General features: G+C 40.5%; 1 protein-coding gene across 1 annotated transcript in view; it reads left to right on the plus strand.

Annotated features, from left to right (window-relative positions):
• The window catches only part of ASIP (agouti signaling protein), a 199,409-nt gene that overhangs the window by 83,689 nt on the left and 87,903 nt on the right, over positions 1-27,817 (plus strand). Inside the window, exons 4-8 of the mRNA XM_067707868.1 lie at positions 1,805-1,886; positions 13,616-13,779; positions 21,959-22,032; positions 23,418-23,499; positions 24,830-24,876. The gene's annotated coding sequence lies outside the window, so the exon portion shown is untranslated. The remainder of the gene's footprint in view (positions 1-1,804; positions 1,887-13,615; positions 13,780-21,958; positions 22,033-23,417; positions 23,500-24,829; positions 24,877-27,817) is intronic.

Consider the following 27,817-nt stretch of genomic DNA (forward strand, 5'->3'; position numbering starts at 1 on the left):
AGTATCAGCACTCCTTTCTCAGTAATTGATAGAACTACTAGACAAAAATTAGTAAGCATATAGAAGAACTCAACCAAATGGATCTAACTGACATTTATAGACTACTCCATCTAACAACAGCAAAATAAATATTTTTTTCAAGTGTACATGGAAAAATTAATCAGGTATACATGGAAAGTATAATCAAGATAGGCCATATGCTGGGCTATAAAATTAACCTTAACAAATTTAAAAGAGTTTATATCATGCAAAGTATGTTTTTGGACCATAATGGAATTAGACTAGAAATCAAAACCAGAAAGATAACAGGAAAATCTCCGAATATTTGGATAGTAAACAACATGTTTCTAAATAATCAAAAAGTCAAAGTATAAAAATTAATAAAAACAACAGCAAAAAAAATCAAAGAGTCTCAGGTGAAATTATAAAAAATTTTTACTGAACAAAAATAATACAACAAATCAAAAATTTTAGAATGCAATGCTTAGAGGGAAATTTAGCACCAAATGCTTATATTAGAAAAGGAGAAAAATCTCAAATGAATAAACTAAGCTTTCACTCTAAGAAATCAGAGATGAACAAACTAAATCCAAGGCAAGTAGAGGAAGGAAATAATAAAGGTAAGAGAGGAATCAATGAAACTGAAAACAGAAAGAAAAAAAAAAAGAAGGAAAAGAAAGCACTTCTTTGAAAAGATGAGTAAAATTGATATACTTCTAGCAAGACCGACAAAGACAAAAGATACAAATTACCATTAGCAGTAATGAAAGTGATTATACACTCTTAATAAGAGAGAGAGGGGCTTCCCTGGTGGCGCAGTGGTTGAGAGTCTGCCTGCCGATGCAGGGGACACGGGTTCGTGCCCCGGTCTGGGAAGATCCCACATACCACGGAGCGGCTGGGCCCGTGAGCCATGGCCGCTGAGCCCGCGCATCCGGAGCCTGTGCTCCGCAACGGGAGAGGCCACAACAGTGAGAGGCCCGTGAACCACAAAAAAAAAAAAAGGATAATAAGAGGGACTTCCCTGGTGGCACAGTGGTTAAGAATCTGCCTGCCAATGCAGGGGACACAGGTTCGTTCCCTGGTCCAGGAAGATCCCACATACCGCAGAGCAACTAGGCCCATGCACCACAAGTACTGAGCCTGTGCTCTAGAGCCTGTGAGCCACAACTAGTGAAGCCCATGCGTCTAGAGCCCATGCTCTGCAACAAGAGAAACCACCACAATGAGAAGCCCATACACAGCAATGAAGAGTAGCCCCCACTTGCCACATCTAGAGAAAGCCTGTGAGTAGCAATGAAGACCCAACACAGCCAAAATAAAAATTAAAATTAAAAAAAAGATAATAAGGGAAGACTGTGAACAACTATGCACATACATTCAAAAACTTAGATGAAACGGACTAATTCCTTGAAAATCACAAAAGTCACTCAAGATGAAATAGATAACCTCAATATTTCTATAACTATTAAAGACATTGCATTCATAGTCAAAAGCCAGAAAGGAATCTCCTGTCCCAGATGTTGCAGCTTACATACTGTACTATTCCATTTTTATCACATTTTCAAAAAGACAAAAAACTATAGTGATAGAGAAAAAAAGAGTGGTTGCCAGGGGTTAGTTAGTGATGAGGGCAGGGTGGGGAGTAGGACTACAAAGGAACAGCACGAGGGAACTTTCTGGGGTTATGGAACTGTTCTGTATTCTGTTCGTGAATCTATACATGTGTTAAAATGAACTGTACACACAAAAAAAGTCAATTTTACTGTATGTTCACTTAAAAAATTTTTTTTTGTATAACCAGGACTCCTTGGGCAAATGGTTGATTCCAGACCTGGGGCACAGGAGGTACAAGACGAGCCTGGAACATCTTGTTATGCTATAAAGTAAGGAATTACTCAAAATAAGAATGGGCACGTGTCTTGAGGGCAAAAGAGCCAGCTTGAAGGAGTTCATAATGACAATATCTTGAAATTTTAGCACCAAAATAATTAAAGACAGTAATAAATTATACACAATTAAAAATAGAAATCTATGAATCCCAACTTATAGCAAATAGATACATACATACATTTATACATACATACATACTGTTGCTTACAATAGAACGTCTAGTGCTTACTGCTAAATACAGAGGCAATACTGAGGTTGTGAAGTCATATTTTGCAGCCATCATAACAAAGATCAGCTCAGGCAAGAATATCAATGAATATTAAATCTAGGAGCAAATTTTTATGAGGTGCAGGATATTTGCATGATCTTAAAGTGTGTCCCCATAGATAGTTTATTGGTTATCAGGGAAAAATTAGTAACTCTACAGTAGAGAAATCAAACAACTTGACCAGGTGATCACAACATCACAAATAATGGGTAGATGGATATTGTATGCCTTAATGGATATTAAACTCTGAGGAGAACAGAGCTTTTATGTAGTATTCTGATCAGAAATGCATAACCTGAATCTAATTATAAGGAAACATCAGACAAACGAAAACTGTTTCTGTTTTTTTGGAATGTTCTATTTTTTAAAATGTCAATGTCATAAAAGACAAAGGCTGTGAAAATGTTCAAGATTAAAGAAGCCTAAAGAGACTTGACAACAAAATGCAGTGCCTGACTTTAGACTGGATCTTGTGTGAGAGGAGGGGGAAATTCCGTAATTGACGTTATTGGGTCAATTAACAAAATTAGAGTATGGGGACTTCCCTGGTGGCACAGTGGTTAAGAATCCACCTGCCAATGCAGGGGACACGGGTTCGATCCCTGGTCCTGGAAGATCCCACATGCTGCAGAGCAACTAAGCCCGTGTGCCACAACTACTGAGCCTGCACTCTAGAGCCTGCAAGCCAGAACTACTGAGCCTGCATGCCGTAACTACTGAAGTCTGCATGCCTAGAGCCCCTGCTCCGCCACCAGAGATGCCCCTGCAACGAGAAGCCTGTGCACTGCAGCGAAGAGTAGCCCCCGCTCGCAGCAACTTGAGAAAGCCCATGCGCAGCAACAAAGACCCAACGCAGCCAAAAATAAATCAAAAAAAAAAATTGGAGTATGGACAATTGACTAAAGTTTCATATCAATGCTAAATTTGCTGAAGTTGATCAACATCGGGTGGTTAAGTCATAGGATATCCTTATTCTTAGGAAATATACTCTGAAGTATTTGGAGGTAAAGGACCATGATGCTTCCAACTTATTCTCAGACTCTTCAGAAAAAAACTGTGTTTATGTGTGTGTGTGTGGCAAGATGTGTTGTGTGACTGTGTAGAGAGACACAGACAGTGAAAATGATAAAGCAAATGGATAAAAATGTTAACAGGTAAACATAGGTAAAGGAAATATAGGCAATTTCTGAACTATTTTTATTTTTCCCAATTTTTTCATAAATTTAAAATTATTCCTACCTCAAATTTAAAAAATTTTTTTCTTCAAAAGACACTGATAAGAAAATGAATAGGCAAACCTTAGCCTAGGAAATATTCACAATACACATACAGGACAAAGGATTTGTATATAAATAACTCCTACTCAATAATAAAAAGACAAACAAGCCCAATTGAAAAAGGGATAAAAACTGAGACAGGCACTTCATAAAGGAAAATGCACAGGTGGACAATTAACATATGAAAAAATCCTTAACAGCATTATGCATCAAGAAAACACAAATTAGGGACTTCCCTGGTGTCACAGTGGTTAAGACTCCATGCTCCCAATTCAGGGGGCCCGGGTTCAATCCCTGGTCAGGGAACTAGATCCCACATTCATGCCACAACAAAAGAGATCTCGAGCATAACTAAGGAGCCCACCTTCTGCAACCAAGACCAGGTGCAAGCAAAATAAATAAATTGAAAAAAAAAAAAAGAATCCACTCTAATGGGAAACATTTCATTAAAAAAAGCACACACAGGATATACAGACTGCCAACAAACATATGAAAGAATGCTCAACATCATTAATCATTAGAGAAATGCAAATCAAAACTACAGTGAGATTGATATCTCACACCAGTCAGAATGGCCATCATCAAAAAATCTAGAAACAATAAATGCTGGAGAGGGTGTGGAGAAAAGGGAACACTCTTGCACTGCTGGTGGGGATGTGAATTGGTACAGCCACTGTGGAGAACAGTATGGAGGTTCCTTAAAAAACTACAAATAGAACTACCATATGACCCAGCAATCCCACTACTGGGCATATACCTTGAGAAAACCATAATTCAAAAAGAGTCTTGTACCAAAATGTTCATTGCAGCTCTATTTACAATAGCCCGGAGATGGAAACAACCTAAGTGTCCATCATTGGATGAATGGATAAAGAAGATGTGGCACATATATACAATGGAATATTACTCAGCCATAAAAAGAAACGAAATTGAGCTATTTGTAATGAGATGGATAGACCTAGAGTCTGTCATACAGAGTGAAGTAAGTCAGAAAGAGAAAGACAAATACCATATGCTAACACATATATATGGAATTTAAGAAAAAAAATGTCATGAAGAACCTAGGGGTAAGACAGGAATAAAGGCACAGACCTACTAGAGAATGGACTTGAGGATATGGGGATGGGGAAGGGTGAGCTGTGACAAAGCAACAGAGAGGCATGGACATATATACACTACCAAACATAAGGTAGATAGCTAGTGGGAAGTAGCCACATAGCACAGGGAGATCACCTCGGTGCTTTGTGACTGCCTGGAGGGGTGGGATAGGGAGGGTGGGAGGGAGGGAGATGCAAGAGATATGGGAACATATGTATATGTATAACTGATTCACTTTGTTATAAAGCAGAAACTAACACACCATTGTAAAGCAATTATACCCCAATAAAGATGTTAAACACACACACACACACACACACACACACACACAGATTAAACCACAATGAGATACCACTTTACACCCACTAGAATAACAACAACTACAACAAAAGAAAAACTGTCACTGCCAAATGTTGGTGAGGATGGATGTGCAGCAAACAGAAATCTCACACATTGTTGATGGGAGTGTAAAAATGATTTAACCACTTTGGTAACGTCTGTCAGTTTCTCATTAAATTAAACACACACCTAACCCTACACACCTGCAATTCTACTTCTAGTTATTTACCCAAGAGAAATGAAGCCATATGTATATAAAAAGACTTGTACAAGGATATTCATAGCAGCTTTATTTATAGTGGACAACTCAAATGTTCATCAACAGGTGAATGGAGAAACAAACTGTGGTATATCCATTAAATGGAATCCTACTCAGAATTAAAAAGGAAGAAGTTTCTGATACAAACTGTGGATGAACCTCAAAAACATTATGCTAAATGACAGAAGCCAGACACAGAAGAGTACATATTGTATGATTCCAATTATATAAAGTTCTAGAATAGGTGAAGCTAATCTGTGTGAAAGAAATCTAACAGTTATTATGAAGGAGGGTGGGGAATGATTGGGGAGGGGCTTGAGGAATCATTCTAGGCTGATTGAAATGTTCTGTATCTGATAAGGTGTGAGTTATACTGGCATATGCAGTTTTCAAAACCACACTTTACACATGCAGATTGCATGTGTATATTGTGTATTGTATGATTATTGTATATTTCATTGTATGTTAATCATATCTCCAGTTTTTTAAAAAGGAAAAAAATAGATTATGTCACTACCCTGTTTAAAACTTTTTGCTTCCTGTTGCTAAGATCCAAACTCTACTGTGGCTGACAAGGCCCTGAATGATCTAGTCTCTACCTGTCTTTGCAGCCTCATCTCCCATTCTCTCCTTCTTTTTCACTATGCTCTAGCCAGGTTGGTCTCCCTCCTGCTCTTCAAACATGTCAAGCCCTTCCTGCCTCAGGATCTTAGTACTTGCAGTTTCCTCTGTTTAGAACACTCTTTTCCCAGCTCTTTGCATAACTGGTTCATTCTCATTCTTCAAGTCTTATCTCAACATCACCCCCTTAGAGAACCCTTTCCTGACCACCCTGTCTAATGTAAGCCCCTTCCAGTTACTCTTTGATATTATCCTAATCATTTTCTTTTTAGCACTCTCATTTTTTGCTATGATTCTGTTTTTCATTTTTCAGTTGTTTGTTCTTCATCTCCCTCCACTTCCATTGTTTTCATTGTTCAATACTGTATTCCCATTGCCTAGCAAGGAGTCTGGCACATAGCAGGTACTTAATAAATATTTGTTGAATGAATGAGTAAATTGTCCTCTAAGGGTAGAAAAAATGAGAAGATAATTCTTCAGTAAATACAGAAAACAAAATTGAGGAACATGTGTTTCCATCCAATTTGCCTAAAGAAGTATTCAAGAATTTCTTGGAATAATCTGGTACATCCACTGGGAAAAATTATTAAGGGAAAAAAACATGGTTTAAAACTGTTAAAGGTTTTTGTTGTTGTTGGTTTTTTGGGGGGTTTTTTGCGGTATGCGGGCCTCTCACTGTTGTGGCCTCTCCGGTTGCGGAGCACAGGCTCCGACGCGCAGGCTCAGCAGCCATGGCTCACGGGCCTAGCCACTCTGCGGCATGTGGAATCTTCACGGGATGGGGCACAAACCCGTGTCCCCTGCATCAGCAGGCGGACTCTCAACCACTGCGCCACCAGGGAAGCCCTAAACTGTTAAAGTTTAATTAATTTTATAATACACTGATAAATTAAATTCAGATAAAATTTTTTTTTCTTTTTTTTTTTTTACATCTTTATTGGAGTATAATTGCTTTACAATGGTGTGTTAGTTTCTGCTTTACAACAAAGTGAATCAGTTATACATATACATATTTTCCCATATCTCTTCCCTCTTGCGTCTCCCTCCCTCCCACCCTCCCTATCCCACCCCTCCAGGCAGTCACAAAGCACCGAGGTGATCTCCCTGTGCTATGTGGCTACTTCCCACTAGCTATCTACCTTACGTTTGGTAGTGTATATATGTCCATGCCTCTCTGTTGCTTTGTCACAGCTCACCCTTCCCCATCCGCATATCCTCAAGTCCATTCTCTAGTGGGTCTGTGTCTTTATTCCTGTCTTACCCCTAGGTTCTTCATGACATTTTTTTTCTTAAATTCCATATATATGTTTTAGCATATGGTATTTGTCTTTCTCTTTCTGACTTACTTCACTCTGTATGACAAACTCTAGGTCTATCCACCTCATTACCAATAGCTCAACTTCATTTCTTTTTATGGCTGAGTAGTATTCCATTGTATATATGTGCCACATCTTCTTTATCCATTCATCCGATGATGGACACTTAGGTTGTTTCCATCTCTGGGTTATTGTAAATAGAGCTGCAACGAACATTTTGGTACAAGACTCTTTTTGAATTATGGTTTTCTCAGGGTATATGCCCAGTAGTGGGATTGCTGGGTCATATGGTAGTTCTATTTGTAGTTTTTTAAGGAACCTCCATACTGTTCTCCACAGTGGCTGTACCAATTCACATCCCCACCAGCAGTGCAAGAGTGTTCCCTTTTCTCCACACCCTCTCCAGCATTTATTGTTTCTAGATTTTTTGAGGATGGCTATTCTGACTGGTGTGAGATATCAATCTCATTGTAGTTTTGATTTGCATTTCTCTAATGATTAATGATGTTGAGCATTCTATCATGTGTTTGTTGGCAGTCTGTATATATTCTTTGGAGAAATGTCTGTTTAGGTCTTCTGCCCATTTTTGGATTGGGTTGTTTGTTTTTTTGTTATTGAGCTGCATGAGCTGCTTATAAATTTTGGAGATCAATCCTTTGTCAGTTGCTTCATTTGCAAATATTTTCTCCCATTCTGAGGGTTGTATTTTGGTCTTGTTTATGGTTTCCTTTGCTGTGCAAAAGCTTTGAAGTTTCATTAGGTCCCATTTGTTTATTTTTGTTTTTATTTCCATTTCTCTAGGAGGTGGGTCAAAAAGGATCTTGCTGTGATTTATGTCACGAGTGTTCTGCCTATGTTTTCCTCTAAGAGTTTGATTGTTTCTGGCCTTACATTTAGGTCTTTAATCCACTTTGAGCTTATTTTTGTGTATGGTGTTAAGGAGCGATCTAATCTCATACTTTTACATGTAGCTGTCCAGTTTTCCCAGCACCACTTATTGAAGAGGCTGTTCTTTCTCCACTGTACATTCCTGCCTCCTTTATCAAAGATAAGGTGACCATATGTGCGTGGGTTTATCTCTGGTCTTTCTATCCTGTTCCATTGATCTATCTTTCTGTTTTTGTGCCAGTACCATACTGTCTTGATTACTGTAGCTTTGTATTATAGTCTGAAGTCCCGGAGCCTGATTCCTCCAGCTCCATTTTTTGTTCTCAAGATTGCTTTGGCTATTGGGGATCTTTTGTATTTCCATACAAATTGTGAAATTTTTTGTTCTAGTTCTGTGAAAAATGCCAGTGGTAGTTTGATAGGGATTGCATTGAATCTGTAGATTGCTTTGGGTAGTAGAGTCATTTTCACAATGTTCATTCTTCCAATCCAAGAACATGGTATATCTCTCCATCTATTTGTATCATCTTTAATTTCTTTCATCAGTGTCTTATAGTTTTCTGCATACAGGTCTTTTGTCTCCTTAGGTAGGTTTATTCCTAGATATTTTATTCTTTTTGTTGCAGTGGTAAATGGGAGTGTTTTCTTGATTTCACTTTCAGATTTTTCATCATTGGTGTATAGGAATGCCAGAGATTTCTGTGCATTAATTTTGTATCCTGCTACTTTACCGAATTCATTGATTAGCTCTAGTAGTTTTCTGGTAGCATCTTTAGGATTCTCTATGTAGAGTATCATGTCATCTGCAAACAGTGACAGCTTTACTTCTTCTTTTCTGATTTGGATTCCTTTTATTTCCTTTTCTTCTCTGCTTGCTGTGGCTAAAACTTGCAAAACTATGTTGAATAAGAGTGGTGAGAGTGGGCAGCCTTGTCTTGTTCTTGATCTTAGTGAAAATGCTTTCAGTTTTTCACCATTGAGGACGATGTTGGCTGTGGGTTTGTCATATATGGCCTTTATTACGTTGAGAAAAGTTCCCTCTATGCCTACTTTCTGCAGGGTTTTTTTATCATGAATGGGCGTTGAATTTTGTCAAAAGCTTTCTCTGCATCTATTGAGATTATTATATTGTTTTTCTCCTTCAATTTGTTAATATGGTGTATCACGTTGATTGATTTGCATATATTGAAGAATCGTTGCATTCCTGGAATAAACCCCACTTGTTCGTGGTGTATGATCCTTTTAATGTGCTGTTGGATTCTGTTTGCTAGTATTTTGCTGGGGATTTTTGCATCTATGTTCATCAGTGATATTGGCCTGTAGTTTTCTTTCTTTGTGACATACTTGTCTGGTTTTGGTATCAAGGTGATGGTGGCCTCGTAGAATGAGTTTGGGAGTGTTCCCCCCTCTGCTATATTCTGGAAGAGTTTGAGAAGGATAGGTGTTAGCTCTTCTCTAAATGTTTGATAGAATTCGCCTGTGAAGCCATCTGGTCCTGGGCTTTTGTTTGTTGGAAGATTTTTAATCACAGTTTCAATTTCAGTGCTTGTGATTGGTCTGTTCATATTTTCTATTTCTTCCAGATTCAGTCTTGGCAGGTTGTGTATTTCTAAGAATTTGTCCATTTCTTCCAGGTTGTCCATTTTATTGGCATAGAGTTGCTTGTAGTAATCTCTCATGATCTTTTGTATTTCTGCAGTGTCAGTTGTTACTTCTTCATTTTCATTTCTAATTCTATTGATTTGAGTCTTCTCCATTTTTTTCTTGATGAGTCTGGCTAATGGTTTATCAATTTTGTTTATCTTCTCAAAGAACCAGCTTTTAGTTTTATTGATCTTTGCTATTGTTTCCTTCATTTCTTTTTCATTTATTTCTGATCTGATTTTTATTATTTCTTTCCTTCTGCTAACTTTGGGTTTTTTTTGTTCTTCTTTCTCTAATCGCTTTAGGTGCAAGTTTACGTTGTTTATTCGAGATGTTTCCTGTTTCTTAAGGTAGGATTGTATTGCTATAAACTTCCCTCTTAGAACTGCTTTTGCTGCATCCCATAGGTTTTGGGTCATCGTGTCTCCATTTGTTTCTAGGTAGTTTTTGATTTCCTCTTTGATTTCTTCAGTGATCACTTCGTTATTAAGTAGTGTATTGTTTAGCCTCCATGTGTTTGTATTTTTTACAGATCTTTTCCTGTAATTGATATCTAGTCTCATAGCATTGTGGTCGGAAAAGATACTTGATACAATTTCAGTTTTCTTAAATTTACCAAGACTTGATTTGTGACCCAAGATATGATCTATCCTGGAGAATGTTCCTTTAGCACTTGAGAAAAATGTGTATTCTGTTGTTTTTGGGTGGAATGTCCTATAAATATCAATTAAGTCCATCTTGTTTAATGTATCATTTAAAGCTTGTGTTTCCTTATTTATTTTCATTTTGGATGATCTGTCCTTTGGTGAAATTGGGGTGTTAAAGTCCCCTACTATGAATGTGTTACTGTTGATTTCCCCTTTTATGGCTGTTAGTGTTTGCCTTATGTATTGAGGTGCTCCTATGTTGGGTGCATAAATATTTACAATTGTTATATCTTCTTCTTGGATCGATCCCTTGATCATTATATAGTGTCCTTCTTTGTCTCTTCTAATAGTCTTTATTTTAAAGTCTATTTTGTCTGATATGAGAATTGCTACTCCAGCTTTCTTTTGGTTTCCATTTGCATGGAATATCTTTTTCCATCCCCTTACTTTCAGTCTGTATGTGTCTCTAGGTCTGAAGTGGGTCTCTTGTAGACAGCATATATATGGGTCTTGTTTTTGTATCCATTCAGCCAATCTGTGTCTTTTGGTGGGAGAATTTAGTCCATTTACATTTAAGGTAGTTATCGATATGGATGTTCCTATTCCCATTTTTTAAATTGTTTTGGGTTTGCTATTATAGGTCTTTTCCTTCTCTTGTGTTTCCTGCCTAGAGAAGTTTCTTTAGCATTTGTTGTAAAGCTGGTTTGGTGGTGCTGAACTCTCTCAGCTTTTGCTTGTCTGTAAAGGTTTTAATTTCTCCATCAAATCTGAATGAGATCCTTGCTGGGTAGAGTAATCTTGGTTGCAGGTTTTTCTCCTTCATCACTTTAAATATGTCCTGCCAGTCCCTTCTGGCTTGCAGAGTTTCTGCTGAAAGATCAGCTGTTAACCTTACGGGGATTCCCTTGTGTGTTATTTGTTGTTTTTCCCTTGCTGCTTTTAATATGTTTTCTTTGTATTTAATTTTTGACAGTTTGATTAATATGTGTCTTGGCGTATTTCTCCTTGGATTTATCCTGTATGGGACTCTCTGTGCTTCCTGGAGTTGATTAACTATTTCCTTTCTCATATTAGGCAAGTTTTCAACTATAATCTCTTCAAATATTTTCTCAGTCCCTTTCTTTTTCTCTTCTTCTTCTGGAACCCCTGTAATTCAAATGTTGGTGCATTTAATATTGTCCCAGAGGTCTCTGAGAGTGTCCTCAATTCTTTTCATTCTTTTTTCTTTATTCTGCTCTGCAGCAGTTATTTCCACTATTTTATCTTCCAGGTCACTTATCCGTTCTTCTGCCTCAGTTATTCTGCTATTGATCCCATCTAGAGTATTTTTAATTTCATTTATTGTGTTGTTCATCATTGCTTCTTTCATCTTTAGTTCTTCTAGGTCCTTGTTAAATGTTTCTTGCATTTTCTCCATTCTATTTCCAAGATTTTGGATCATCTTTACTATCATTATTCTGAATTCTTTCTCAGGTAGACTGCCTATTTCCTCTTCATTTGTTAGGTCTGGTGGGTTTTTATCTTGCTTCTTCATCTGCTGTGTGTTTTTCTGTCTTCTCATTTTACTTATCTTACTGTGTTTGGGCTCTCCTTTTTGCAGGCTGCAGGTTCGTAGTTACTGTTGTTTTTGGTGTCTGTCCCCAGTGGCTAAGGTTGGTTCAGTGGGTTGTGTAGGCTTCCTGGTGGAGGGGACCAGTGCCTGTGTTCTGGTGGATGAGGCTGGATCTTGTCTTTCTGGTGGGCAGGTCCACGTCTGGTGGTGTGTTTTGGGGTGTCTGTGGACTTATTATGATTTTAGGCAGCCTCTCTGCTAATGGGTGGGGCTGTGTTCCTGTCTTGCTAGTTGTTTGGCATAGGGTGTCCAGCACTGTAGCTTGCTGGTCGTTGAGTGAAGCTGGGTGCTGGTGTTGATATGGAGATCTCTGGGAGATTTTCGCCATTTGATATTATGTGGAACTGGGAGGTCTCTTGTGGACCAGTGTCCTGAAGTTGGCTCTCCCATCTCAGAGGCACAGCACTGACTCCTGGCTGCAGCACCAAGAGCCTTTCATCCACATGGCTCAGAATAAAAAGGAGAAAAAGTAGAAAGAAAGGAAGAAAGGAAGAAAGGAAAGAAGGAAGGAAGGAAGGAAGGAAGGAAGGAAGGAAGGAAAGAAGAAAGAAAGAAAGAAAGAAGATAAAATAAAATTATTAAAATAAAAAATAATTATTAAGAAAAAAAAAAAACAGACAGATAGAACCCTAGGGCAAATGGTGGAAGCAAAGCTATACAGACAAAATCTCACACAGAAGCATACACAATACACGCTCACAAAAAGAGGAAAAGGGGAAAAAATAATAAATCTTGCTCTCAAAGTCCACCTCCTCAATTTGGGATGATTCGTTGTCTATTCATGTATTCCACAGATGCAGGGTACATCAAGTTGATTGTGGAGCTTTAATCCGCTGCTTCTGAGGCTGCTGGGAGGGATTTCCCTTTCTCTTCTTTGTTCTCACAGCTCCCGGGGCTCAGCTTTGGATGTGGCCCCGCCTCTGCGTGTAGGTCGCCAGAGGGCGTCAGTACAGATATTTTTCACTCCACATATCTGAGATTCACTTGGTACATTAATTCATTAATGACTCCTCCTGCTGGTGTTGGGGGGGTCTCCTGCAGAGGCGGGGGGTGGCTGTGGCTCACGGTGGGGACAAGGACACTGACAGCAGAAGTTCTGGGAAATACTCCTTGGCGTGAGCCCTCCCAGAGTCTCCAGATAAAATTTAATCGAAATTTGGAATATAAAATTAGAAGATGTTAACAATGTGTTCAAACTTGAAAAAAGTGAATATCTTGGGAAATAACAAAATGTCGTCTTGCAGGACCAAGAAGTCATCTAGAATAACCAATATTGCAAAAGTCAGGAGTCATGAATTTATCAGGAATATCTTATATTTGTATTAATCACTTGATCCTCCTAGTCATTTGATAGACAAGCCAGAGCTCACATATAGGACGTCTCTGAATCCCCTCACCCCAAAAAAACCGAGTTGCCAGCGTTGATGAAAATGTGAAATAGCCTGATATGTTGTAAAGAGCACTGGGTAAGAAATCAAAAGCCCCCAGGTATAGTTCACAATTCTTCCACTAACTAGCTGAGTAAATCACTTAATTGCTGTGGGCTGAGGGGTTTTTAATATGTAAAATAAAAGAGATGTACTAAATTGTCTCCAAGAGCTCTTCCCATAATAAAGTTCTTCAAGGTGGAAATGGAAATAAAATTGGAGATGCATTGCCTAGTAAAGGTGTCCCATGTCCAACATGGTCATATGTGCTCAAGGTTTGAAAATAGAAAGTATTTAGCATGCTTATTTATCTCGTTTTTTCTTAGAGAAGGAACAAAGCCTCTCTGAAGTATCTTCCACCAGGGGAATATCTCCACTGATGTCTAGAAAGCTCTTTGGTTGGTGAAGGAAATGACACCATGGACTCCAGAATACTGTCAGGACAGCTTTCAAATCCAATGGGATGACTATACAGGCTAGTAAAAGAAAGGTAACTTACAAAGGGAAGAAAATTCTTTTGTGTGCATCACACTCTGTACTAATTACTTTATATAGCTATCTCATTTACTCTTTACTTATGATATGTTTACTATTCCCATTTTTTAAATATAAATGTTTAGATAGAGGAGAAATTGAGGTTCACAGAATATAAGTGATTTGGAAGCCCATACCCTTTCCGCATTCTATCCCATCTCTTTCCAGAGAGTTAAATTCTTCCGTGGAACTTTCTTATTCCTTCCACAGAAGTTTCCTTGACCATCCTGACCCAAGGTGATTTCTTCTTCTTCAGAGATTCTCTGGTGCATATTACCTATACTACCAATTTTACACCTATAACTTTATGCAACGTTGGTTATATTTGACACATTTATTAATCAGTAAGTATTTATTAAACAGCCACCATGGAACTCCACTAGGCAGGGGGATACACAAACGAATAAGACACAGTCTATGCCCTCAGGAGTTAAAGTTTAGTGGAGGAGACAACCTCATCAGCAGTCTATTAACACCCCGATCCATTCTAAGATTAAATCACTTTCTCTACTCCTCTCTCCTCCAGTTCAGAACACTTCCATTTCAGCTCTCAGTCAAAAACAAAACAAAACAAACAAACAAACATACTAATGATGAGCTGGAAAGTAACAAAACTATGCCTTAAGGGAAAGGGGAATTTTAATTAATGAATTAACAGTAGCAAATACTCTATAAACATCGAGGACAAAACAAAGAGGAGGTAATAATTGACTGAGAAAGTTAAATTCTAAGCAATAGCACTCTTCCCAGGCAGCACAGAATGACTGGTAACACACTGCTGTCTTCCTAACACATCCCGGGGGTCGGGGGGTGGTGGTGAGGTTGGTGGTGGTCGGGGGTGGGGGTGGTGGTGGGGTTGGTGGTGGTTATCTCTTGCTGGTAACTAGGCATGGCTTCAGGAACAAGACTATCTATTCCAGCCACTGTTCTAGCCAGTTACACTACTAACAACATATTTCTAAGATAGTCTTCTTGAGTGAAATGACTGTTTTCTAACAGATGGCGAAAGTCCACAGATAAAAGTTATGTGGTACATAGAGCAAAGTCTGGTACATAGAAAAGATTCTGCTCAGCTTTGGTTTCTTCCTGGTTATTTTAGTCAGTCTAGATCTTGTGCTCTAGCAGTGTTAAGTTACTTTCTTTTTCTTCAGTGTCATACTCTGGGATACTGAGTTAATTTAATCCAATTTAATGAGCACTTTCAATATGCAATATGGTTGGTACTTAAGGGAAATAAACATGAATAAGAGGATTCCTGCTGCAAAGAGTTGGGAGTTGTGCAAATAATTATCTAGACTATGGACCTGGTAATGTCATGTTCTGTGACAAGTACTTCTGCTCTTGAGAGCCATATACAAAATCCAGATATATGGCCTAGCACATTCTACCCCATAGTGTAAGATTAAATTACTGTCATCTCCAAGGTTCTGGGCTGCAGTATGTTAATGAGGAGTCCTGGTCTTGCTTACTAACAGGCTTTTCCCAGAAATGAACTTGCAAGCATTCTCTGAAGTGGAGCTGAATTCAGACAGAGGATCTATTGGTCTTACCAGTGTAACCTAGGATCTGAGAAAGAGAGACCAATCCCTGTGACTTCCTATTACCCAACATCTTTCCTAGAGGTACCCTAGAGGTACCAACCCAAGCCTCACCCCGCCTACTAAGCAAGAGGTGAGGCAGGTGAATAGATTCCCTTTAAAATGTAAAGGGTAGGGTTAAGGGACTGAAATTCATTGAGCATCTACCATGTGTTACACAAAAATCTCATTTATAAGTTTATATTAACACTCTGGAGTATCATTGCTCCCATTTTACATCTGAGGAAACTGAGGCCCAAAGAGGTTAAATAACTTGCCCAAGGTCACATCGCTTGTAAGTGGTGTTGATTCAACTTCGAGAATGGCACTGGATGGAGACCTAGTTCAGAAATCTGCTGGATCCTGGCTGTACCAGGGACCTATCATGGCTAAGTGATATTTCAAATTATCAAACTGCTCCAAAGCCATGGACAGGAGGCCCCCACACAGCACGATCAACTCCAAGAAGACCTAGACAATACCTGAAATTCAATTTCACTAAATCCCTTTGGTCTCCAAAATTCAGTTTTTTGCACCTTAATTTCAGGGTGACTCCAGATTAGAAACGTGAGAGCTCAGTTGCCATAAAGCAAAAGAACTCACACCAGGGAAACTCCTGCTGAGTTGGCAACACTCTGAGAGGTGGAGATCCTTGAGGCAGAGGAAGCCAGGGAGCAGGAGAATATAGAAGCCCCGTAGCCCTGAAAGAACTGAAGATCCGGGAGGCCAGGCAAAAACGGATCAGAGGGGTGGCCCCACAGCTGATGGTCATTAACAGCTCAGGGCTGCATAAAAAGCAGTGGGAAGGCAGGGGATGGTTTCTGTCAGGCTGCCAAAGTTGAACCAAATCCTGGAGCCCCAGTTCACTGACCCTTCCCACTCAGCAATTTCCACAGGTAAGTCCAAAGGCGAAGTGCTTCAGGAATCTGACAATTTAATTCTGCTTTCCTGATATAAGGATATCATCACCAAAACTAGAAAGAAAATGGGCCAGTGATTATGACATGATTTTTTAATGAGGTCAACTTTCATTTTTCTGTAGGGAGCTTGCCAGGAATTCTCTAAAACAATAGACAACCCCCAAATCATTTATATTTAACTTTGGGATTTGGAGTGGCACTTGGCATCAGGTTCCTGAGTATGTTTAACCTGGGTTGAAAATAAAAATTGGTAGTCTTTGGGAATGTACAGATTGGTGAATGAGGCACAAAGGGGAACCAACTGTTCATTTAGACGTTGTCATTGATAATCCACAAATGGGGAGGGGAGTTATAAATGAATAATTCTAGCCACCATCAGAAGCTGGTTCTTTGTTAGAATTTGGGCACAGAGCCTCAGCATGAAACTAGGCTGGGGAGAATGATTCATTAGCCTGAAGACTTCTGAAATCTTTTCCACAGCAAGTTTATACCCTTTCGGAGAGGAATTTATTTTCAATCTTTGTTTTCCTTTGGCCTCTAAAGTTCCTTCTCAGAGAAAAAGTCAATTCCCTGCTCTGGACTAGGGCAAAGTACTTGAGGTTTGCCCGTTTCATCCCTGTCCACAGGCCTAGTAACTTTAAGATGGACTTCCTCAGGGTTGCAGGTCTACTGATGGTGTTTTCATTTATCTCTTAGGAGGGCCCTGAATTTTCCAAACTGCCTTTGAGAGACTCATATTTTATTTTATAAATAGTAGTTAGTACAGACTTTATGTATCCATCACTCATATCATCTGTGCAAAATCAAGAAAATATACTCTAGTGGATACAAACTTAGAGTACCAGGCTCTTAGATAGGAGAGGTAACGGAAGTCCCTCGATGGTTTGTTTTCAGTGCAAGATGTACCTGGAGCACATCACTTACTGTAAATGACCTTTACAAGGGGAAGTTACTTTGGAGTGGTTTCACCACATGAAAATGAGACAGGACCATCACAAGTATAAATAAAATCGCTTATCAAAAGCCATATCCTCAAGTCTAAAAGAGGAGGAAGAACTATTCTTTGCAAGGTTCAAACCTCAGAACAGATTCTACTCTGCTGGCGTGTGGCATTTCCGCATCCTGCTTACTCCTGAGAGGCAGGGTTAAACAAATCAAGCTGGGGGGTTCTTTGAGCCAGGAAACCTAAATACTTTAAAGGAAAATGTGAAGGCTGGCATTAAACACTGTTCCATGACACACAGGTTGTGAATATGTCATATTTCTGTAGTTATCTAAATTAAGTATCCTTGGCTCCCATCCACCAGTGGGTGGAAAATCCAATCTTGGTCCTCTTTTCAGGAGCTCGCAGGTATTTCAGAAATGTCTCTCAGTTAGCGCCTGCCGCCTTTGGAGCTCTTTGCCCGTGACAACTGTCTGTTCTAGGACCCTTTCTCTAGGCCTAACTGGGGCATAGAGACCTCTGCTGAGGCTCCATAATAGCAGTGCCTTTGGTCACCTCTTTGAGCACAAAGTCATCCCCATTCAAGGTCCTACTGTGCCAGGGGTCTGTAGGAGAGTGGGAGCAGGACCTGGCTGCTCAAGGAGACTGCAGTGCCCCTTACCACCATCCCTTTCAGAGCCAGGCTCAGGACATTCTCTCTCCTCTGCCCTCCTCTAATCCTAAGAGCCCTTCTTTGTCTCAGACAAAACAGCTGTATCCCCTCTGAGACCTGGGCTGATTTCAAAAACAAAAGCCTGTTGATTTCTTTTATTTTTCTTTTCTGAGGCGAATGAAGCCCTGATCTCCAGAACAAAAGGCCCTCAGTTACTCTTTTGGGATGGCGAGTGTAGAAGATAGGAATAGTTCATTCTTTCACAAAGAACAGAAATGGCTGACACCACAGAAAATAAGGCAAGTTAATTCCTCAAGCAGGTTAGCCTGTCAAACACTAAAGCACTGCTTATCTCATACTTTGTTCCCAGAGTAGGGAGCCTCTCCAGGAAGAGGCAGTAGGCCATACTGCAGGTAGAGATCCACACTGATAATGTTCCAGCTTCAGACTGGGGAGTGCTTCAGGTTGAAAGTAAGCAGCAAACTTAGGCTCCCCCATCTTCTGTGTAGGTCCCAGATTGACTAGGGAGGATGGAGCTGGTACTCCCACGTTCCAATTCGCTGGGGCTGGCCTCATTTAGGCCTGATCTCTGGAAGGAGTTTGAAGAACCTATGAGAGAATTACCCCAAGACCACATCTAACCATTGAATAATGAACTGGATAATGGAATAACAGAAGAGAGCAATCTTGATTACTGATTTTTTTGTATACATTTTTATTTTTTAATATTTAATTAAAATATCCTTATTTTGATGACTGAGATTTTTGACACCCCCTTAAATTTTGCACCTTAGATGCATACCTTGCTTGTTTCACCCTAGCTTGTCCATTGGCATCTGCCCCTTGCAGAGCTACCTAGAGCCCTCGTAGTTCATTCACAGGATATAGCCTGAGCCTAGCTAGATGAGACCCTTGGTGGGACACCAGCGTCTCAGCCTGACCTTGGGTGAGAGTGGGGGAGCCCAGCATCCTGGGCTAGCATTTCTCCCAGACCCTCAGCTGGACTGTATTGAGGTCACACCTGTAAGGTATTGTACAATGAGACATCTGAGCATCAAGCCAAGAGTCCTTTGATTGATTTTTTTTATAGATGGAGAGAATTTGCTAACATACCACTATTAATCAGGGGTCATATGAGGATCCAAGAATTTCACAAAATCTAGGTTGTTCTGATTTGATTAAGATCACATTCTTTAGTGTGGCCCATAATAAGGCCAGCCCTTCACCACTTCATTTCATCTGTTTCTAGCCTCACGTCTAGTCATTCCCCCATGTACACTATACTCTTGTCACAGGGAACAATTTGGTCTGCTTGCTGTTTTCGAAGCATAAGTACTTTCATGCCTCCGTGCCTTTGCTCATGTTGTTTCCTTGCCTGGAGTACTTTTTTCTTCCTCTCTGCCTGATGAACTCTTTACTTATCTTCAGGCCCAAATAAAATATCATCTGCTCTGTAGTTTCCACTAATATGTTCCCCTTATTGAAGTGCACTGACACTCCTGATAGTCTCTGTCCCATTTTCATGTAGCTGTTTTTTACGTGTCTCTTTATCGGTGAACTCAGTGAATGGCTTGAAAGAGCAACTCCTGAGGTTACTTCCTCTCCCCCTCCTCTTCATTCATTCTCCCCATCCTATGACTTCATTCATCTTTGTATTCACAGCTCTTAGCGTAATGCTTGCCACCTAGGAGTAGGAGTACTTAACAAACATTTGTTGCATTTGATGAAAGTTGCAACACATCAGGCAAAATGTGGTTCTTTTATTTTCATTTTCTATTTCCACTTCTCAGGAAATTTTGATTACTGGTCTCAATTTCCTCTCCTGATCATTTCTGTTCTTTCTGACCATATGCATCTCATCCCAGTTTTACCTAGATTTTCTTGGCTAGCTCTCCCAACCCACTCCACTCATTCAGCACATATTTATTGAATACCTGCTGTTCTGCATGCACTATTCTAGGCGTTGAGGATACAGCAGTGAACAAGATAGATGGGATACTTTCATGGAGCTTACATTATGGTTGAATAACTGGACCAAAACAAGTAAACGAACAAAATAATTTCAAATAATGATGAGTTATAGAAAGGAAATAAAGTGATGTGATAGGGAGTGAAGAGACATTAGTCGGGTGAGCCCTCTCTGACAAGGAAACACTGAAATCTGGAGGATACGAAGGAGAAAGCCATATGGAGATCTGCAGAAAAAAATTTCAAGTGGAAAGGTCATCAAGAGCACAGGCCTAGAGACAAGATGAAATGACTGAAAATTATAAAGCATTATATAAATAAACAAAATGATTGCTTCAAGACTTTCATTAGCCTGTCAGTATACCGTCATCCCTTTCGCAATAGAGTAGCTTCAATCCCTTCTGAGAAGTGATTGACTTCCCTTAACCTCCACTGTCCCTACCACTCAAATCACAGAATTTTCTTCCAGTGAATCCCATTGAAACTCACCAGAAGTTCATTTGACTGAAGCACCAATCCATGGGATTAGATGCTTTGTGTGGTCCCTTTTAAGGGACTTCCCTCCCCTATCACTTCCAGAAGGACTAGGTGCTGCTCTTCCTTCTCCAGGAATACTCAAATGGAAACCCAGGGGCAGCATTAAGGGGAAAAAGTCAGTTCTTTGGACAGATACACACAAGTGGGAGAGCCTGGAGTCCACTTCTGTGAATCCCAGGAGTGTCTCCTCACCCCTACAGCCATTCTTGTTATCCTTTCTCCACACTGTGTGTTGCCCTCCACTGAGCTGCCATGCCCAGCTGGTGAGGGAGTCCAAAAGAGCTGGCCTCCTCTCTTAGATACCAGAGCAGCTGCTTAAAGAGGCTGGAGGGCTTCCTGTCGCTGGAGACATGAAACACTCTCAGTAAGCCAGGAGCCAGAATCAAAACCACATGGTTTGCTTTGCAGTAAAGATCACAGGGCCTGAAAAACTTGAGGAAGGAGGGCCAGCCAGGAAACAAGTTTTGGGAAGAAGAGGGTTGTGCCTATCCCAATCCTGGCAGCCCTGTACTCACAAGTATGGCCCCCCTACCTAAGGGCCCTCCTGTCCTTGAACTCATAGCCCATTTCCACTCTCTTCAGACCCAGATTGGTAGAATTTCAAACAATAAAGGCCAGAGAATGAGATTATCCACTCCCTGGAACATCCTGGTCCCCTAAAGGCCTCCTGACCAGATGCCCCCCAAACGAAAACTGTCCCAACTTACTCTTATCTCTAATGAACTGACATACCCCACACCTTAAAAATATTAAACTAGCAGCCCTTTATCTAGTTGTTTACTGTGAATCTAACTAGATACAGGTTCTCTAAGATTTTTCTTAGATTTTTAGATTTATCTTAGATTTTTCCAAGGTGCTCCTGAGGTAGATAGAATCCATAAGCATTAAAACGAAATTCATGCTAATGACTCCTTCTAAAAGGATAAACTGCATGGTTCTAATGTGGAAGCCTGGATTTGGATCTGCTGTAGGACTTTAAATGCCAGGGCTTCTGTTAGTTCCAGTGCGTTCCTGTTCTTACTGCTACGTGAGTGGGGATTGTTTAAGGACACTAAACAAGTTTTGGGGAGGAGGTGCTGCATGCCTGGAACTGGGATACCTCACAGTGTCTTCTGCTTTGCAGACCAAGGCCAAGGCACCCAAGGAAAAATTGAATCCTAATTCTCACTGTCCACCTGCTGCCTCCCTGCTCCCCAACCCCAGCCCATCACTTCAGTGGCTTCCTGTAAAAGGCAGCATTTGTGGGAAAAGCTCTATGTCCACAAGTCTCCATGTCCATGCAGAAGAGTTTGGGGCAGCTGGCTTTGTTTTAGGGCCCAGGCTGACCCATAAATGGGAGGAACATTCCAGGCAACCTTTTACTATAAGAAAGGAATAGAGCCTCAGTGCCTCAGGGTTGAGAGCCTGCTCCATAAACCTCTCCCATAATCTGTTCACCCAGGGCAGATCTGCAGTCTGCTGGGTCGTGGAAGAAAAAGCAAAAGCAAACAATAAAACAAAAACAAATAAACATGAGTTTTCCTAACTTTCTTCTGCAGGTATTTTCTTGGATGGGAAGGGAAATGAAAAATCTCATAGAGAGAATGGTTCTCCTTCTTGGCTACTGTTGAAAGTAAGTGTTTACAAGGTTGCGTGATCAGGGATTTAAGGGTGGGATTTTGTCTTAAGCTTCAGAAAGTTGCAAAGATGATACTGTCCCTGCCTCCCAGACCTCCTGACCTGCTCCACTATATGCTTAAGTCAAAACAGGGAGCAATCTCCTGAAGCCCTTTGGCTTCAAAGAGGACCCTCAATTCTAGCCACAAAAGACATAGCCCTCATTCTAGAAGCTCCAACCATGCATTTGCAGGAAATTTAGAAAAGCTGGAGTTCAGCCTTTGCTCCTTTCCTGATGTTATTTCTCATTGCCCCTCAAGGGCTATACACAGAACGCAAGGGACTGGCTATTTGGGTGAATTCAGTGAGGACATTGCCAGTTATAACTCATTCTTATCAGCCACAGAAATAGGATTAAGTATCAGACGCATGTGCCAGAATGTGTTAGGCATTGATAGGTTGATAGGATTGTTTTGAAGCTTTTGACCAAAATTAATTATATTTTAATATGTTCTATATATTTTTGTATAGACCCTATCTTATTTAAGCATCACAATAATGCTAAACTTTGGAAAGGGAAAGTATGACTCTCACTATTATACATACAAACACAAAGAGATTAAATGACTTGCCCAAACTCATCTAGCTTTGTTGTTACTAGAGTCAAGACTAGAACACTGATTGCCTAACTTCCAGTTCAGTGCGTGTTCTGCCATTTCAACTTAAGAACAAATATCCTCCAAAAAGTTGCAGTAAATCAGGGTATTAGCAGTCACTGAAGCCCTTCCCTGGGCTCCCATTATAATTATGGGGTCTTCCTCTTTCAAGGCTGAGTCGTCGTTTGCCAAAATGTGCTCCCCCAGATTCACACACAGTTCACGTGTGTGGAACACCACCAGGCACTTTGCATATCATTATCTCAATTCATTCCCCAGTACCTCCATTGAGGATATTATTTACCCATGGTACTGATAAACCGAAGCTCAGAGAAAGCAGATACATTAGTTTAAAATCCTAGAGCTTGTAAGCGGCAGTCGGAGCTGAAACCAGGTCTTCTGATACTCTGATCCTCTTTCTTGATACCCAAGGAATCCAGAAACATTAGCCATAATAGGAACCAAACATAGATCTCCTCAAGACATGAGTAAGTTTGTGGACTTTACCTGCATGAGGCAGATTCTAGTGCTGGCGTATCATGTAATACAGTAGAGAACCTTCAGTTTCTCCAAAAGTGGCAACTATCCTTCCCACTGGGTGTCCACACAGAAACACGGGAGCATGCTTACGTGGCACGTTCTGCCCCGCCTCCCCCTGCCAGGGGTTTGATCACAGCTACAGCATCTTGACAGCATATTTAAACCAACTTGCAGTAACTGGCAACAAAGTATCATTCTCTGACAGGCTGCGGGTCCTTGAGCTTCTGCAGACTTTGGAAGAGGGAATCCTTAGCTGAAACATTCAAGAACCAGGGGGTCCCAGAGAGGTATGTAATAAATTCCATTCAGATGTTGGGACTGGTTTTTTCCTCTTTCTTTCTTTCTTTTTTTTTTCAATCACATTCGAAGAGCGAACAAGTTCTTTTCACCTTATCAAGCAAGGTGAGAACATTGCTTCCTTTATTCTTGAGTGGGTCTGCACCAAAGGATTGAGAGGGCTAACAGCATCTGAGTAATTAAGGGTGACATCTGAGTTATCTGAGAGCACTTTGTACATGTGACAGAATTATCTGAATAGGTAAATGGTGTTGCAAATACTTCAGCAAAATCCAATTACAGGCCTCTGAGTCCATTCTAATTTACGGCTCCCACACTGTTTACCTGCAGTATAGGCAGCGCATCCGTTTTGAAATTCTTCTAAGAAACCATGACTGTGCAAATTGGTCCAACAAATAGCTGAATGTACACATTGCTCTGTTAGAGACAGAAAGGCAGACGTAGACATAAGTACTAAATTTTATCTCATGGCATCTGAGCAGCCTAGATGGCCTGACAGTTTTGTTGTGCTACAATATATGGGTAACAATTGGGTCATTAGATAGCTCACAAAACTCCCCTCCAGCAGCCCAGGCTCTCCTGGGGTTAACTCTTGCTGTGGGACTGGGATGAGGAAATACAGACCTTCCCAAGCTGCAGCTGCAATTGACACCTCCTTTACCCCACAGCTGAGCTCCCGCTCCCTGGAAGAGAAACCTGAGCAAAGATAGCCATGGCAGCAGAGAAGGGCTCTCCTTGGCAATGGCTGCTTCTGACTTCAGAGCTGTGGGCACTGAGCTAGAAAGCAGTACAGAGAGAGAGGACCAGAAACTAAATGACACTGGGAAATGGGAAACTCAGAGGAGAAAGGACCTGACTTTCTTCCCCTCGAAGACGGGTGCTTTGCAAGGTTCATCTTTTCATCTGGACTGTTGAGTCTCAAAATTTTTAGTCCTTAGACTATTTGAGCAAAACAAGAGTGTCTCACCTATTTACTAGACTAAACAAGCCAGCAAACAAACAAACAAAAAACCACTTTTGAGCTGTTTTTGCTGAATCCCTGTGATTATTTGTAGCTCCCTTTAAACATGTTTGTTTTGATGCTTTTAAGTGTTGATTGAAATCCACAGCGGAAAATATTGTTTCAGAGGGAAAAAAAACAAACCACCCAACATACTTCTGTGCCTTGCATACTGACCCAACCCACAGAACAATTGGAAGAATCTTTGCCAACCCACCAGAGATCCCTGGATTCCACTTGGAGAGCCCATCGATCTAAAAAACGACATCTTGATTTCAGAACCCTTCTTTTGATCTGGAATTATCTATTATTGACCACAGAAAGCTGCTACTGACGATTGCCAGAACAGTATCCTGTAGAGCGCGAGGTGAGCCCAGTGTGGGAAGAAGAAATCTCTTTCTCTTTCTCAGCGGGTGTTTTGGTACAGTGCGATATCTATGCTTAGTATGATATCTGTGAGCTCAATTTCTTCTCTTTTTCTTCCTCTTTTTCCTTTCTCTCCCCTCCTTCCTCTTCCTCATTTTCTTCTACTTTGTTTGTTTCTTCTATAGTAAAAATTTCCCCAAGCCCTCGGTGCCTAAATGATTTTTGCCTGGTACATTCCACTAATTGAAGTTTCGTAATCACAGTTTCTTATTCGGGTGTGAATTTTCCTATATCTGAGCACCCAAATTATTGTAAACGCAGCCGGCCCTTGCCCATGCCTTGTGTACAGTTACCTGATATAGTACCAGAGAAGAGAAGCCTGCAGGTTTGTGCCTTTCACTGTACCAAAATGCAGAGCTCTATTGACGTACGTGTAGGAAAGAAGAACCTTCGTGGAGGGAGCAGCCATGTTGCAATGAACCGACAACACAGATAATATGAAGAACAAATCCAGGGAGAAATGGAACCATACGCTGGAAGCATGAAGTTACAATAGTTCCTTTGGTCAAACTGCTCTGAAAATGCAGGAAAAGACTCTCACTCATGTTGAAGGTAGGGCATGTGTCTGCATCTGCTCTGCTTAAACCACAGGGATCTCATTAAGGATCGGGGCACTGACACTGATGGCTTCATTCTGGGCATGACCCTCAGCAGGATGGCCCCATGCAAAGGTAATTAGCAGGAATGGAGGGATCATTATAGCCTTTTGATTTGGTCACCCAAACATCCTGTCAGACAGATGTAGAAAGGAGACCAATCTTTACCTCAAAAGAAGTAAATTGTGGTTGAAGTGTCTGGTTTCAGTCTCTCTTAGGTTGAGGCTTTGAAAAATAGACTTGTGGGTCTAGGAAACCACATACCAGATTCAATTGCTTTGGAGCCCTGAGAATATTCAAGGATATAAGGAAATATATAACGCAATTCAAGACAATTATTTTAATTGGCGGTTTTACTGTCTAGTGCAGTAAGCCTCATTTTGTGTAAGTGGCTCGGGGTTGGAATGCAATCTGGGAAAGGGCTATTTCTGGTTCTTCAAGACAGTCTGAAGGATTATCAAAAGTTAAAATAACATAAAACTTGCCATCTTTCGGTTACACCATGAATCTTTCTCTCTTCCAAGCACTTCTACATATGGGTAAGCATTCTAGCAAAGATGCAGTTACAGTCCAGCATGAGGAAGCAAAGGAGCCCAAGTGTTCAAAGTTGGACAAAAGAGCCAGGACACTAGTCAAAAAGAGAGAAGAGCTATTACAGAAGAGAAATAGAAAATAGAAACCAAAAAGATCAGATGTCGGTGTATGTGTTGGGGTTGGGGGATGGTGGAGGGTAGCAGAGCGTCATCTTTGATTGACATAAGAAAGAATATAGTTCAGGGAGAATGTGCACAAAGACATAGATCATGGCTTGAGAGAAAACTGACTTCAGTTGGGTAGGGAACATTTATTCAGATTTTGGGGAGAAAATTGGAAAGAACTGTAAAACTAAAGTCTGTATCCAATTTGAATACCTATGCAGCTGGGTCTTGGGGCCAAAGTAGTCCTTAGATCTCCTAGAGGTCTGCATTTACTCAAAAGGCAGCTCTCTTGAGGAAAAAGAAGACGAATGGGGGCATTGCAGTGGGGGAGAGGTCCATAAGCCCTTCTCATGGCCTGCGCACAGGTAGGACACAGCCACAAATTGCCTGCTAGACAGACACCAGTTCTGTCTACATCTGTTCCCGAAACCCGTGCTTACAGATTCTTTCTTTATATTCAGGTGTTTTTAAGAAGAATCAGCTTGGAGCAAAAGTACTAAATTCAAAACATTCTAAAACCACAATTTAAATCTTATTTAAAAGATGAGAAGTGTGACTCTTTCATTTGTTTAGAAATAGTCACTGCAGACAGTATCCCATGTGTTTCACTCTTTCCTTGGTTTGTTCTGCTCTCAAGTGCCATCAGGCCTCATTCAATACAGTCAGTAATTGGACTTTTAGAAGAGGGAAAAGTGGTTATTTAAAATTGCTTCCTTGTGTCCTGTAGTTGCACCCTTTGACATTTGCTTCCAGAGAAGCGTATACAGTGATGACTGACTAGGTATCTGCTTTAAGTTAGTTCAACTGTGAAATAAATTAGGAGGCCATCCCCATCCTTAGCATCACTGTAAGTTAGGGACGCAGAGAAAAATTCACTGGACCCTAGTGAAGGCATTCACGGATTAGAGCTTCGGTGTGGTCAGGTGACCTGATTCACAGGAGCAGCAGGCCCTGGTGCACAAAGCTCAGGAATAGGAATTAGGAGACCAGTTTCTAGTCCTGCATCTACTTCTAACAGCCTGTGAGGCCTTAATCTAGTCATTGACCCGCTCAGGGCAGCCATCTTTCCGTGCATAAAATGGGAAGACAAAGACTAGCTTCCCCTACTTGTGGATAAGATGAAAGCTGAAAGTATCTGCCTTAGCTAGGGGAGAGGGAGTGGGGTCAGAGGGAGACAGTTGTGACAGCTGACTTTGTCACTTGATTACTTAATTTTTAAAATCTTGATCTCCCTCTTCACTGGGATCCTGAATGGTCTGGACACACTTTTATTTTCTTTTAAGTAAAGTTGTTATTGAAAGTTTTTCTGTTTCTATTAGACAAAAAAACCTTCAACTTGACGAATTTTCACCACATAAACACACCCACGAAACCTAAACCTAGATCTAGAAATAGGACATTACCAGTACCCAGAACCCCCTCATGCCCTCTTTAAGTCCCTTTCTTCCCAAGGGCAACCACTAACCTGACTTCTAACACCATAATCAAGTTTTGCCTGTTTGAGGGTTTATGTATGTGTGTATATACTTTGATGTGTGACTTCCTTTGCTTAATATTATGTTTGTAAGATTCAGTTATGTTATTGCAT

Source organism: Pseudorca crassidens, chromosome 15 (assembly GCF_039906515.1).
Source record: "Pseudorca crassidens isolate mPseCra1 chromosome 15, mPseCra1.hap1, whole genome shotgun sequence".
Taxonomy (NCBI): domain Eukaryota; kingdom Metazoa; phylum Chordata; class Mammalia; order Artiodactyla; family Delphinidae; genus Pseudorca; species Pseudorca crassidens.